The 12,908-nt window shown below is 39.0% G+C and overlaps 1 long non-coding RNA gene across 1 annotated transcript in view; it reads right to left on the bottom strand.

Annotated features, from left to right (window-relative positions):
* LOC127534526 (uncharacterized) overlaps positions 1 to 12,908 on the bottom strand; it is a 308,994-nt gene extending 296,086 nt beyond the window's left edge. Inside the window, exons 1-2 of the long non-coding RNA XR_007942681.1 lie at positions 12,821 to 12,908; positions 12,413 to 12,548 (exon numbers count right to left, since the gene is read on the bottom strand). This is a non-coding gene — a long non-coding RNA (uncharacterized LOC127534526). The remainder of the gene's footprint in view (positions 1 to 12,412; positions 12,549 to 12,820) is intronic.

The following is a 12,908-nucleotide window of genomic DNA, read 5'->3' as shown; positions in this document are numbered from 1 at the left end:
TCTAATGCTACATTGTGTTAGCTAATGGTGCTGAAAGGCTCATTAATGATTAGATAACCCTTGTGTAGTTATGTTAGCACATGAATAAATGTGGGAGTTTTCATAGAGATCATGGAATTGTCTGGATGACAACAAACTTTGGAATGGTAGTATATGTATATACATATATTTTTCATTTCCATTCAAGTTTATTTATATAGTGCAAATTCACAAAATATGCCATCTCAAACGCTTAGCATAGTAAGGTACAGACCTTACGAATTATAAACAAAGAACAGAGAAACCCAACAAATCCAATATATATATATACACTACCGTCACCCAAACACCCCAAACTTTTCATCAACTCCCACTTTTATCCATGTGCTAACATAACTGCACAAGGGTTTTCTAATCATCAATGAGTCTTTCAACACCATTAGCTAACACAATGTAGCATTAGAACACAGGAGTGATGGTTGCTGGAAATGTTCCTCTGTACCCCTATGGAGATATTCCATTAAAAATCAGCTGTTTACAGCTACAGTAGTCATTTACCACATTAACTATGTCTACACTGCATTTATCATTCATTTCATTTTATCTTCATTGAAAAATCAGGACATTTCTACGTGACCCCAAACTTTTGAACCGTAGTATATTTTATATATGTAAAAAAAAATAACCATAGTTGCATTCTATTTTGGGTTTTAAAGGTCTTTAAAGTTTAACTTTTTCTCTCTAAACCTGCAGAAACCCTGAAATATCTGATCTGTGTCTGAAGTCACTCCAGGTTCAAGTTATTAATCATGTTTGTTCTGCTATGACATAACCCTGGTTCCTGTCAATCACTGTGACATCACAGCCCATCAGGTAGCAGGTGGGTGGAGCTAAAAAGCGTCGCCTGTCAGGACTTGAGGCTCGTTAGCGTGATGAGCTGCAGCAGAGAAACAAATGAGCTCTGCTAAAGATCACGGTGATGATTTGATTACAGCTCTGTGTGTGTGTGTGTGTGTGTGTGTGTGTGTGTGTGTGTGTGTGTGTGTGTGTGTGTGTGTGTGTGTGTGTGTGTGTGTGTGTGTGTGTGTGTGTGTGTGTGTGTGTGTGTGTGTGTAAAGCCCTGAGTCAGGTTCTGCTGCCAGTTAACCAGCTGCTCACTCAGTATCTACAGGTGTCTCACACACACACACATTTGTCCACCTGCCTTTGTGGGGGCCTTGGTTAAAGTAGGCGTTACCCTGAGCCTGGTTCTCAGCAGAACCCTAAGACCAGTTCTGAACGCACAGACAGACATTGGAAGCTGTGAAAACACGAAAACATGTCCCTTCTTTTCTGGAAGCAGATTCAATTTAAAGTTGCACACACAAGAGAGTTAAAATTATTTCTGCCCGTTTTCTCTGTGAACCTAATTCAGAAGAGCTGGAAACAAACATCTCGACAGTTTTGCTTCATAAGACTCCGTCTGAACAAAGACGCTTTTTACATTTCAGTGTTTTTATTTGGATTATTTGGACATGAAAGTAGTTCAGCAGATTTCAGAACAAGGTTTCGTTTTTATACCAAAATAGTCCCAGAAAAACGAGTCACACAAATAATAGGCACAAAATGACCAAAAAGATGCATAGACTACCACAAAATAACTACAAATAGACATGAATGTGTAAAAAAGAGAAATGAACTGACCAAGAAATTCAAAATGATCAATCAATCAAAACTGCCACAATAAGATAGAACAACCACATAGACACACAAGTCAGCTGCAAAGAGACATAAAACTACCACAAAGAGAGACACAAAATGATCAAAGAGATGCAAAACTGACACAAACAGATGTGACAAACAAGCACAAAAACAAAAAAAGTTGAACACAGACACAAGGCTACCAAGAAATGACAAAAAACTACATAAAGACACAAAAATGACTATAGAGACATCCAACATCTACAAAAAGAGAGATAGAAAATGACCATAGAGATAAAAATCTACCACATAGAGATGTGGAACAACTACAAAAACAGACAAAATGACAGCAGACACAAAACAATGGCAAGAGACATAGAAGTACCAAAAGGATGCAAAATGTCCAAACTGTCCAAAGATGTCCAGACTTTTTATAAATATACTATTTTTTTTTTAAATATCCTCACTCTCTAAATATGTTTTTACTTTTAAAAGAAATGTTTGTGTTTTTTAAAATGTCCGCACTTTTCAAAAAATTTTCTTACTTTGTTTTTATTTAATGAATCTTTTTTATGTCCTCTTTAAAAATGTAATTTTTTCAAGAAATGTTCTCATCTTCTAAAGTAACCAATACATTTTTTTAGTCTTAAAAAGTCCTCACCGTATCTATAAGCATTTTTTAAAATGTCTTTACATTGTAAGATTCTAATCTACTAAAAATGAAGTAATTTTCTGAAAATGTCTTCAAATTCCACAAATGTCCTCATAAAATCCAGAACTCACTGGGGTCCCCACAAAGACCGATGTATGAGAACAGACACACACTTAGCCACTCTCCCAAATTAACCATTAATCATAAACGCACAAACCGCTGAGTCATGAGTTTGCTGGTCTCTGCAGCTGCACACACACACTCACACTCACGGTGTGTTGGTGGTCTCAGTAATAATTTTACCGTCAGCGTGTTTCATTTTTCTGCTGATGTTTGAGTACAGAGACGTTTGATCAAACAGTTTAATTCTGATGCGTCATGTGATCTGATTGATCGTAGCCGCCTGTCGATAACTGAAACAGGAAGTCATCACAGGACCAAACACCTGTTTCATGCAGCAGGACATCCTCAGATGGTTCCACCATGTAGACCTTCATTATTCACACTTAAGAACACCTCAACATAGAAACATTATGATGCAGAGTATAGGTCAGAACTAGAAATATGCTAGCTTTAGCCTCATGTGTCAACTTTAGCTCCAGTCTGTTAGCTTTAGCCTGCTTCTGTTAGCTTTAGCCCTGTTCTGTTAGCTTTAGCCCCAGTCTTTTAGCGTTAGCCCGTTTCTGTTAGCTTTAGCTCTGTGTTACCTGTTGTAATCTCAGTCTGCCAGCTTAAGATTCATTTTGTTAGCTTTAGCCTTGTTCTGTTCTGCATTATTTTAGTTTTATCCTTGTTCTATTAGCTTGTTTATTTTAGCTTTAGCCTGGATCTGTCAGGTTTGATGTTGTTCTGTTAGATTCACTTTTTCCTTGTGCTGTTGCCTGCATATATAGGTGCTAGCCTTGTTCTGTTAGCTTTAGCCACATTCTGTCAGCTTCAGCCACAGACTGATAGCTTTAGCCTTGTTCTATATGCCCTTTTCTGTTAGCTTTAGATACGTTCTGTTAGCTTCAACCAAATTCTTTGAGGTTTAGGCTTAAACTGTTTGACCCCTTCTGAAAGCTTTAGTTCCATTACGTTAACTATAGTCTTGGTCTGTCAGCTTTAGCCTGGGTATGTTAGCTTTAGTCACATTCTGTCAGCTTCAGCCCCAATCTGATAGCTTTAGCCTTGTTCTGTGTGCTGTATTCTGTTAGCTTTAGTGCCATTCTGTTAGATTTGGCTATGTTCTGTTAGCTTTAGCTATGTTCTGTTTCACTTTGGCCATATTCTTTGAGCTTTAGTCTTAAATTGTTTGACCCATTCTGTTAACTTTGGCCCAGTTATGTCAGCTTTAGCTTGGTTTCTTTCACTTTAGCCACATTCTTTTAACTTTAGCCTTGTTCTATGTGCCCTCTTCTGTTAGCTTTAGTGCCGTTCTGTTAACTTTAGTACTGCTGTATTAGCTTTAGTCTTGGTTTGTCATCTTTGGTGTGATTCTTTCAACTTTAGCACAGTACTCATCCAATGAAGTTCATAGTGTCTAAAGTTACTAAATGTTTTAACCTTATTTTCTGTGACCAGACACGTAATTTTGTCAAAATTTATGTTTCGACGAAGACGGAAGGCTTCGTCACAGGTGTCACCAGGTGGTATGTGATGTAGTTAAAAACCAGCTGATGTTCACTGGGGCGGTGTCCACCTGTCAAATTTTGACAGTTCGACTCCGCCCCCCGATGTCCTCTCACCGCTGAACGATGTCACTCCATGTGTGTGAAAGTAGGAAGGCCCCCTCATCCCGGTTCATGACCGTTTCGGCCCGTTTCCTGATCTCCACTGCCTCCATTATCCACCGTTGGTGTCTGTTTGCTTCCATGCGGATGATTTTGGTTTTCTCCCAATTCATTATAGGATTCTCTCGTTTGCAATGGTCCGTGATTGCTAATTTCACGTGTTCTTGTAGTGACTGTTCTTTTATTGATCTTGTTTGTCTTTTTGCCGTTTCCTTTTCACATTCTTTTTGATGTTCTGTCTTTCGTATGATAAAAGGGCATCCTGTCTCCGCAATGGATATTTTATTCGGAGCGACATCCTCCAGCGGCGAGGGGACAGCGGGGGGCGGTGTCGACCTATCAAAATTTGACAGGTCAACACCGCCCCAGTGAACATCAGCTGGTTTTTAACTACGTCACGCACCACCTAGTGACACCTGTGACGAAGACGGAAGGCTCCGTCGAAACATGTCAGGTATAAATTTTGACAAAATTACGTGTCTGATCACAGAAAATAAGGTTAAAACATTTAGCACAGTACAGTCAGCTTTTGCCTAGTTCTATTTTGAGCTTTAGCCACATTCTTTGAGCTTTAGCATTAAACTATTTATTCCATTATGCTAACCTTAGCCCTGTTGGCTTTACTGCCATTCTGTTAGCTTTAACTACATTCTGTTTCACTTTGGTCACATTCTTTGAGCTTTAGTCTTAAACTGTCTGTCCCCTTCTGTAAACTTTAGTCCTATTTTGTTACCTTTAGCCCTGTTCTGTTAGCTTTAGCATACCTCTGTTAACTTCAGCCTTGTTATAATAGCTTTACCTGTGTTCAGTCAGCTTTACTGTACTTCTGTTAGCTTTAGTGCTGTTCTTCTAGGTGTATGTTTATTCTTTGAGCTTTAGCTAAAACTAATGATCACACTGGTTCAATAAGTCGCAATCAGTGAAGTCAAAACAAATTCAAATTTCTCCCAAAGAACTTGTAATTATTCAAAAATGACACAAGCTTGTCACCAAAACTTCTCAGTTTGTTCAAAATAACTTCAAACTCAAACTGATCCACAATCAGTCAAAACCTGTCCTAGTCTTAGACGAGACCTAAAACCTGTCCTAGTCTTAGACGAGACCTAAAACCTGTCCTAGTCTTAGATGAGACCTATAACTTGTCCAAAGTGATTTAAAACTCATCAATCAGACTCAAACTGAAGACTAAAGACTCCAACTGTTTCTAAACTGACTCACATTTATCCAGACTGACTTCAACCTTCTTTGGTCGGTTAGTGTCTCTTTGTCTCAGAACTCTGACCGACTCTGACCTTCTTACCATGTTACTGAAACTGCTCGTGCTCGGTGGCCGTGAGCTCATCGAGAGCCAATCAGAAGTGTTTCTTATGAACAATAAGGAGTTTGCTGCTTTGGACCCGGAGGAGCTCAGAGGAGTTTAGAGGAGCTCAGAGGATTGGGTCGGAGAGTCGGAGGGTCTCTGAGATGTATGAATAAATGATGGCGTGGTGGGAGGAGCCCATTAGCCGACTGATAACAGCTGCTCCCTCATGGATCCGTTATCTGTTCTCAGCTTGTGTTTGTCTTTGTCAGGACGATAAAACTTTGTGTCTGATGAACAAACTGCTGAAGGTTTTCTCTGTTCGCTGCTTCGAAGAGAACTCTTTGTTCAAACACTTCTAAACATGTTGGTGGAAGAAGAACGGATGTTTGTCCAGAAACCGTCGACCAGAGAGCCTCATCCTGATGTTATTGTTAAAATGCAGCTAAACAAAATGCTACAGTAATACTAATAACAGTAAACTGTTTCTATCACGCAACACAACAACACGTCATTCTACAATTCTACAGTTTCATTTAGCTTTGATCCAAAGTGACATACATCTAAGAGTAGATCCAATATCAGCAAGGATCTAGTCAGGAGAAAACAACCTGGATAAGATCCATGCAAGTTCAGGTGTGTCATCTCATAGCGCTTAGGAGTACAGACCAATATCTATCATTATAAACAGAAAACCCAACATCCAAAGATGCTTTTCGATTCCCTGTGAGCGACGGTGGGAAGGAACCACAACACAACAGTCAGAACGTTTAACCACCGGATGTCAGTAGACACGCAAAAGACCACAAAGACCAAAAACACACAAAGACACACAAAAAAGTGAAATAGAACAGAATCTACAAAAATATACACAAAGACCACAAATAAACACATAAAGATCTGAAAAAGACACACAACAAACATAAATACAATAATAAGTTTACTCTTTTGGTTGTTTGGGGCACCGGCTAAACGCTGGACTTGAACATGAATTCACAAACACCAGACAAAGACACACAAAGTCCAGAAACAAGCACATAAAGATCTAGAATATTTTGTAATTTTCCTCCTTTTGTTGTTTGTGGACCAACTAAATGCTGGAGTTGAACAGAGACCCACAAACAGCCACACAAACGCTAGAAAAAGACACACAAGGACTGGAGCAATTTGTGTAGAAACCAACAAAAAGACCAGAAAGAGAGACATACAGATCTGATACAGACACACAACAAACCTCAAAAGAATATTAAGTTTACTCTTTTGGTTGTTTGGGACACTGACTAAACGCTGGACTTGGATGTGAACCCACAAACACCAGAAAAAGACACAAAGATCGAAGCAACTTAAGTAATATTTGCTATTTTAATGTTTAAACATCAAAGAATCAACTCAGAAATGGTTTGAATTCTTTCTCCTAAAGTTATCAATGTTCTTTTTAAGTTTTTGTTCTTTAGATTTTTGTTGTTTTTGTTAACTCTGATGACTTTTCATAAAAACTGTCCTTCAGGTGTTTCTTTAATCAGTAAATGTGAGTTTGTAGTTGTGTTTTCTAGTTTTATTCCTGCTGATGGATTCATGAGGAGGAAACATTTTACTGCTTCACAGTTATCACGACAGAACAAACCTGACAGAATATAACGAGGATTGTAATTAAACACACCAATAATTATCATGTAGGTCCAACTGGAAACGTCTGAACATACAGGAGCAGAGAGAGCTGTCCAGGGATTAGACTGTACCGAACCTTCCCTCCCTTTGAGCTGCTCTTAATGAGGCTCTGAGTCTTTGTTATTTAGATCAAAATACCCACAATCCCACAGGAGAAAATTACCCACCGCTCTCCAGAGATTAGACCGAGCACAGAACTGTGGAAGTCATCCACTGCTAGAGAATGTCACTTTTAATTATTACTATCGTCAGTGATTTTTAACTTCTTATTTAGATTTTTTAGATTCTTATTTGTCTGGAATGGTCCCAGTGGAGCAGACTAATCTCTGAGCTTCTCAAAAGGTAATCACACGTGCTCCACAGAGAATAGACCACACCGAGATGTGTTGTTCATTACCGATATGTAGGTCAGAATCCACACATCTCTAAAGAGCTAAAACAAGAGACAGAAGCCACCCAGAGATTAGACACCACCTATAATTGTCCTTTTCTGTGAATGCCTTTGGAGTGTATAGAAAATGGAGTCTGTTTCCAGGTGATAGACACGTCCTCTTTGACCTCAGTTGGTGTCTGTAGTCATGAAGCTGTGAATCAAAATAACCTCAGTCCTCCAGAGATTACACCAGACCCAAAGTCACACATCCCTCTGGAAGCTTCAGTGAACAATATATAGGTGCAGACTAATCCCTGGACAGACCAGTGTAACTGCATGATTCACTTCACATTAATCAGGTTTAAACTGATGTTTAATCACTTTGTTCTGCTGCTAATCTCAGGCTTAATTTAAGGTTTGGACATTTTAAAGTCATCCAGGTTTAATCTGGGATTAAAATGCTGAAATTAACAATAAAAAAACTAAAATACTAAAATTTAAAGGTTTCTAAAGGGCCGACAAACTTTGACTTAGTTTTATTTTGCAAGTTACAGTCAAAAAACTACAATCCTAGAGTGTCTAATCCATGATTAACATAAAACCTACAGTAAAGTATTCTGGGTTAATTTAAAAATTAAATCCGTTAACCACGATTACTTGCAAAACCTAAATCCTGTAATTAAAGATTAACATAAAACCTAAAACCTGTAATCTAGGATTGATTTAAACCATCATTAAATCCAGGCTTAATACAGAATCTGAATTCTCCCTTCACCCTGAATAAATGATTTAATTCAGAATTTATATGAAACTTCATACAAAATCTTATACAAGATGATGTCAAAGTGAAATCTTGTAAATCAGGATTATTAGAAAATCTGAATCCTTTAAACCATGAATGGTATTAAACCTACATTCACTTATTTTAAATTAATATAAAATTCACTTCCTGTAATCCAGAATTAATCTAAAACATAAATATTCTAATCCAGGACTATTTCATGTCCTATATAATCTAATTTAAGATGAAAAACAAACTAAATTAGTCAGATTTAGACCCAATTAACAGTAAAACTCTGATTGAGGATTAGATATTTGTTCTATAATTAGTTTCACATTAAAATATTTTAATTCAGGAATAATCTCAGTGAAGTTTATGATCTAAATACTGTAACCCAGGATTTAGACTTTAAACACACATCATATAGAGCCAGACTCTTCTCATCCTGATTAATGACTTCCAGACTCTAAATCTACTTCATGACATAAATATTTAATCCTGGCACTAAAACCTCTTTTACATCCTGTGTTGTGTTGCAGGTGCATGATGGGAAATGAAGTCCCTGAAGTCTGTCTCTCTTCCTAATTTCTCATCCTGCTCATCGATTGGCTGAATATTAATGTCATCTCTCACACACACACACACACACACAAACTGTTTTTTTTATCCTTGTGGGGACATACCATTGACTCCCATTCATATCTAACCCCTAACCAAACCTTTACCCAGACCAAAACAATGGCTAACCCTAAAGAAACGTTTTTGCTCTTTTACTTTTTTCAGTAACAACAACATGGTCAAGAAAACACTGTTTAAACTTGTGGGGACCAAAATAAGGTCCCCACAAGTGACATAGTTTTCAGTTTTCCTACAGTTGTGGGGACATTTGGTCCCCACAAGTATAGCCAGCACCTGACCCCCCCCTCCCCACACACACACACACACACACACACACCGTCCTATCAGCCAATTAGCTAATGGCTCGTTAAGGGTGGCGTCCATTAGAGCTTCAGATCAATCAATTAAGCAGAACAGACGAGGATTTAATTGATCCGCTGCTACTGGTGACCACTTGATGCAGTCGCCACGGCAACCACACGGGACCAAAATGATGACACGGCTGAGTCAGCAGGACTTCAACGTGTGTGTGTGTGTGTGTGTGTGTGTGTGTGTGTGTGTGTGTGTGTGTGTGTGTGTGTGTGTGTGTGTGTGTGTGTGTGTGTGTGTGTGTGTGTGTGTGTGTGTGTGTTTAATAACTGCTGAAAGTGAATCTCAGGTTTTTGTTTTGTTTTTCAGCAGCAGTTGGTTTTATCTGTTGTTGGCATGAAAATGTAGACAGATCACTGAACGGATCTCCCAGGTTTAAGCATCCGAAGGTTCAGGTTCAAAAGTTTCAGGTTCGAAAGGTTCTAATGGTTTAGGGTCTAAAGGTTCTGGTTTCAATGGGCTCAGGTGTCCAAAACTTCAGAATCCAAAAGTTGTGGGGTCTAAAGGCTCTAAAGATTCAGATATCTGAAGGTTTAGGTTCCAAAGGTTCAGGTTCCAACGTTTTAGGGATCCAAAGTTTCAGGGATGTAAAGGTTCAGGTGTTCAAAGGTTTAATTCCAAAAGTTCAGTTTCCACTGAGGCTTCAGTGTTTGAAGGTGATCTTCTGTTGTTTGAAAGTCAATCAAAAAGTTCTATGAACAGACACCAGACACAACAAAAGGAAGCAAAAGAATCACAACTGCAGACACAGGAACCAACAACGTGATGAAAACAGACAAAATGATCCAATAGAAACTCTGACAGATTCAACATGTCGCCTTCAGACTGAACGCTGGGATTGAAGCTCCTTTAATGCTTTTGTTTTGTTGTGATTCTGAGTTTATTTGCCCTGAGCTCCGCCTGTCAGGCTCCTGGTCTGTTTGAACTGAGGTAAATATTTAGTGGCGGTTGATGTGAAATGTTTGTCTGCTGGTTGGAGCTCAGACGTTAGTTTGATGTTTCCGGTTGTTCAGTCGTCAGCCGACGTCTTCAGAGAACCGCTTTGTTGTTTTCAGCTTCAGCGGGTTGTAGTTTTATCAGCTCCGACAGCAACAATACAACAATACAACACAGACACACAATGAGAGCAGCCACATGTGGAGGGTTGTGGGTCTGTGTGTGCGGCGGCTCTGGGACGGCTGCCCATAAACTCTCATTAATTTGGTGGCTCGGGGCCCGCTGGACGGCCGACCGAGAGCCAAACCTTCTGCTGATGAAGCTGTGTTCAAACAGCAGCAGACAAAACTGTTCCAGTGCGTTTCCCTCAAACTTGGCTGCCGACGCTTTGTGTTTGTGAGGTCCTGGTTTACGCCGGCTTTATGAGGACGTTTGCTGTTTCCCTGACGGTCAACAAATCCCCGTTCAGAGCCAGAGCAGCACCGGCCTCAAGCTGGAAGCACATTCAATTTAAAGTCACGCACACGAGAGATTTAAAATGATTTCTGCCCGTTTTCTCTGTGAACCAGAATCAGAAGAGCTGGAAACAAACATCTCGACAGTTTTGCTTCATCAGAGTCCGTCCAAACAAAGACGCTTTTTACATTTCAGTATTTTTATTTGGATTATTTGGACACGAAAGTGGTTCAGCAGATTTCAGCAGGTCTGAACAAGATTTAGTTTTAATAACAAAGTAGTTCCACAAACACGAAACACAAAAATAATAAACACTAAGTGACCAAAGAGATGAAAAACTACCACCAAGAGACACAAAGTGACCATAGAGGTGCAAAAGATATGACAAAAACTACAAAGAGATGCAAAACTACAAAAGAAATACAAAAGAACCACAAAGATCATCGACAACAAACATAAAACAACCAGAAGGAGATGCAAAATGTACACAAAAAGACACAAAACCACCACAAATAAACACAAATCAACTACAGACAGAAAATTACCACAAACAGAAACAAAACTGTTACAAAAAGATGCAAAAGCAACCTCAAATACACACAAAACGACCAGAAATACACACAAATCCACCACAAAGGGACACAAAACAACCACAAAGGGACACAAGACTTTTAGGAAAAGACAAAAAAAACTCACAAAACAAGACACAAAATTACTAAATAGATGCAAAACTACCACAAAAAGATACAAGAAACAACCACAAAAACAATTAAAATAAACTCAGACACGCAAAATTACCAAAAAGAGACAAAAATGACGATAGAGATACATACAACAACTCCAAAAAGACACTACCAAGGAGAGATAGAAAATGACCAAAGAGATGAAAAACTACCACAAAAGATGCAAAAAAAATGAGAGACATGAAAGTACCAAAAAAAGACAAAAAACTTCAAAAAAGATACAAAACTACCAAAGATAGATAAAAAAAATGACCATAGAGATGAAAAAGTACCATGAAAAGATGCAACACAACAGGCATGAACCAACTACAAAGAGACACAAAACTACCAAAAGAGACATAAACTGACCAAGAAATGCAAAACTACCACAAAAAACACAACCAAGAAGAGACAGTTGATCATAAAGACACAAAAATACCACAAAAGATGCAAAAACAAATGAAACAAGTGCAAAATGACACAAAAGTACCAAAAAGAGACACAATGTGACCATCAAGGTACAACAATTACCACAAAAGACAAAAAACAACAAAAAGACACAAAAACAACTACAAAGATACACCAGACAGATGCAAGGAAACATTATCTTCCAAAAAGAGATGCAAAACCACCACAAAAACACTAAACAACTACAAAGACACAAAACTGCCAAATAGAGACAGAAGCTGAACCCAGAAAAGAAAAACTACGACAAAAATGACGACAAAGAGACCACACCCATCAGCCTTCTTCTCATGTTCTTCATCTAGAAGTTTAGTTCTGAGCAGCAGCAAGGTTTAGTTCTGATCCTCCGTCCATAGAGGTTGATGTTCTGAAGGTTCCTTCACACTGTCTGAGCTTCACACTAACTCTGGTTTCCATGGAGAACCTCTGAACCAAGTCTGAAGCAGCTGATGTTTTTACAGCTGGATGGAGAAAGTAGTTCACTGTCTGTGGAGTCATTTTAGGAGCTCTGATTAGTGGAACTATGACTCCTTCTAGACCTCCTGATTAGTGGAACTATGACTCCTTCTATACCTCCTGATTAGTGGAACTATGACTCCTTCTAGACCTCCTGATTAGTGGAACTATGACTCCTTCTAGACCTCCTGATTAGTGGTACTATGACTCCTTCTAGACCTCCTGATTAGTGGAACTATGACTCCTTCTAGACCTCCTGATTAGTGGAACTATGACTCCTTCTAGACCTCCTGATTAGTGGAACTATGACTCCTTCTAGACCTCCTGATCAGTGGTACTATGACTCCTTCTAGACCTCCTGATTAGTGGAACTATGACTCCTTCTAGACCTCCTGATTAGCGGTACTATGACTCCTTCTAGACCTCCTGATTAGCGGTACTATGACTCCTTCTAGACCTCCTGATTAGTGGAACTATGACTCCTTCTCGACCTCCTGATTAGTGGAACTATGACTCCTTCTGTACCTCCTGATTAGTGGAACTATGACTCCTTCTAGATCTCCTGATTAGTGGAACTATGACTCCTTCTGTACCTCCTGATTAGTGGAACTATGACTCCTTCTAGATCTCCTGATTAGTGGAACTATGACTCCTTCTAGACCTCCTGATTAGTGGAACTAT

The sequence above is a fragment of the Acanthochromis polyacanthus genome, chromosome 6 (assembly GCF_021347895.1).
Source record: "Acanthochromis polyacanthus isolate Apoly-LR-REF ecotype Palm Island chromosome 6, KAUST_Apoly_ChrSc, whole genome shotgun sequence".
Taxonomy (NCBI): Eukaryota; Metazoa; Chordata; class Actinopteri; family Pomacentridae; genus Acanthochromis; species Acanthochromis polyacanthus.
Note: the sequence above shows the minus strand (reverse complement) of the source record. Positions and strands in the feature narration are given on the sequence as shown.